Here is a 2,447-nt window from a genome sequence, read left to right as displayed (position 1 = left end):
GGGGGGCAGAAAGAGACTCCACCTGCATGTGTGAGCTGGGCAGCTGGTGGTTTGAGGATTGCTTCACACATCAGATCTCACATCTCCATTTTAGCTTCAAAGAGCACTTCAAAGTAAATGTGTGTAGTAGTGTTTGAACAGTGTGGGCGGCAGGGAGAGACCTGTCCAAGACACCATGTTAGCATGAAGTTTTATTGGTCTAGGGAATCACTGGTGACTTATACGTTTAGCAGCTCTTGTGCTGCTTTTACATTCAGTCACAGTGGGAACCCGACTTATTTACCCAAGCAAGTTGATGTACTGATCATTTCATCTATTCAGATATTAAAATGAATCATTGAACAAATGTGGAATTTAAATATCGATCTATGAGATCAAAAAGTAAACGTAGCCAGTAGCTATGTATTCTCCTTGGAAGCCACCTGTTAAGTTTTTCTGGAGTCAACTTTAGTCGGAAAACATTCCAAAAACTGTTAGAAAGGCCTCATCTGTCCATTCAAGGTTCCCCATAAAACATCAAGTCTGCAGTAGCCACCAGCATCTGTGATTAGCATTACTGTGATCTGGTATGTCTTAGTGTTTGAGCAGCATACGTTTTAAAATACTTTGTATTTATGATTTCAATAAATGATTTAAACTAACATAAGCAGGTATGTAATTATTCCTGGTTTCAGACTCACTGATAAATACATGCAATGTGTTCCTTGCAATGATCTACCTCTCAGCAGGTAGATGGTATCTGCTGATAGTGTCACATCAGGGTGGAGAGATGAGCTCACCCACATTCCAGGGGAGCAGCACAGAGCTGCAGGCTTAAAGGAGGAGGCAGAGGGTGGGCAGCGCCCTCCACTGGCTGCTCATATAAAAGATGGATGTGTGAAGGTTGCTCCAGAACAACAACAATTGAAAAAAAGTATATGGGGGAAGATGTTTGGCTACTATAGGTGTTTCTATCAGTTGGATCCTGTTGATATTTTCACATAAAAGAGACCGATGAGGTGAGCATGTGAAACAGATGAGGGGCAGAGTAAGTCTGATTCCAGGGTGCTAAGGCTGGCTACTAGGACACTGAACTTCACCTCCCTGGTGGAGTCTGGTGAGGTTGAGAGATACTGGCTCGATATACAGTAGCAGGGATCACCTCAATCCATGGGTGGAATGAGCTCTGTGTAAAAGCGAAGCTGACGATTCACCGGTCAATCGATGTCTCTGCCCTGACCTTTGCTCACAAGCTCTGAATAATGACTGAAATAACAGAAATGAGTTTTCTCTGAAGGGTAGCTGTGTTTAGCTGTAGAGGTTGGGTGAGAAGTTGAGTCATTCAGGAGGAACTTCCTCACCCTGGCCATTTCCTCCAGCTGGATGGATGGATGGATGGATGGATGGATGGATGGATGGATGGATGGGGCAACTGCTGGCAATGTGTTTGAAACTAGTTGCAAGACAACACTTGTGGAGGAGAGCTCAAAACTGTGAGTAATTCTCCCACATTTGTGATTAAAAATAGATCCAAGAGAACAGTAAAATGCACATTGTTTTTAGTAGCATGTGCAAATAACACATATAATATGTGAGCATGGTGAAGTTATCACATGTATAGCTGTTGGTGGAGCTGAAGCATGTTTCCTCTGATGGACATGCAAGAGCTGACACCAGAAGTGTGTTACAAACCACATGTGTTTAAAAGCCTGTAAGAGTCATTTGTCATGCTACCTTTTCCAGTGTGGTTTGAAGCGCTCTCTTTTCACTCACAGCTAAAACACAAACTGCCTGTGCGCACAGAAACTGTTTGTTTACTCCATGACCTTTACATCTTTCAGATTTCTACTCGGTTTTGCTGCAGGCTGACAGCCATTGCTGCCCCTTCCTGTCACTGTGATACCTGTAGCACCCAAGGATGAGTCCAAACAGGAACCACAGGGTGTAAGTCCACGACGTTTATTTTTATTATTTTGCACATCATATTAAGTTTCATATAATCTACTAATAAATTGTGCTATAATGTCCTAGCTTAAGCTACCAAGCACTACACACAGTCATGGGATTTATTGTCTCCTCTAGCCAGTACAGTCCTTACCCCATTGGTCCACGACACCCATTTAACCATTGAACTGTGTGACTTCAACAGATTCTTTCTATGTTTCTATCTGTGATAAAAGCCTGCATGTCTAACTCACTGTCAAAAAGAATGCAGCCGCTGAGGGTAGCACAAGCAAAAAGGTCAGAAGTCATCCAGTATGTTATTTCACCCAGTAATTTGTTTTTTAAATGAAAATAAAGCTATGGAGAAAAGGTCAAAGGTCACTGAGGTATTCTCTGAAGACTCTCCACAGAGAAGGACACAGTAATCTGGACATTATCTGTGAAATTCAAGTTTTCTCCTCATTTTTTCCCCCCTGTGTGTGTGTGTGTGTGTGTGTGTGTGTGTGTGTGTGTGTGTGTGTGTG

General features: G+C 42.6%; 1 protein-coding gene across 6 annotated transcripts in view; it reads right to left on the bottom strand.

The window, feature by feature from the left end:
* LOC102312245 (suppressor of tumorigenicity 7 protein homolog) overlaps positions 1 to 2,447 on the bottom strand; it is a 57,042-nt gene that overhangs the window by 1,483 nt on the left and 53,112 nt on the right. The gene's annotated exons all lie outside the window — the stretch shown is intronic.

The sequence above is a fragment of the Haplochromis burtoni genome, unplaced genomic scaffold, assembly GCF_018398535.1.
Source record: "Haplochromis burtoni strain Fernald_Lab_line unplaced genomic scaffold, NCSU_Asbu1 Contig_248, whole genome shotgun sequence".
In the NCBI taxonomy this organism is placed as follows: Eukaryota; Metazoa; Chordata; class Actinopteri; order Cichliformes; family Cichlidae; genus Haplochromis; species Haplochromis burtoni.
The sequence above is the reverse complement of the archived record's forward strand: the minus strand, read 5'-3'. Positions and strand labels throughout refer to the sequence as shown.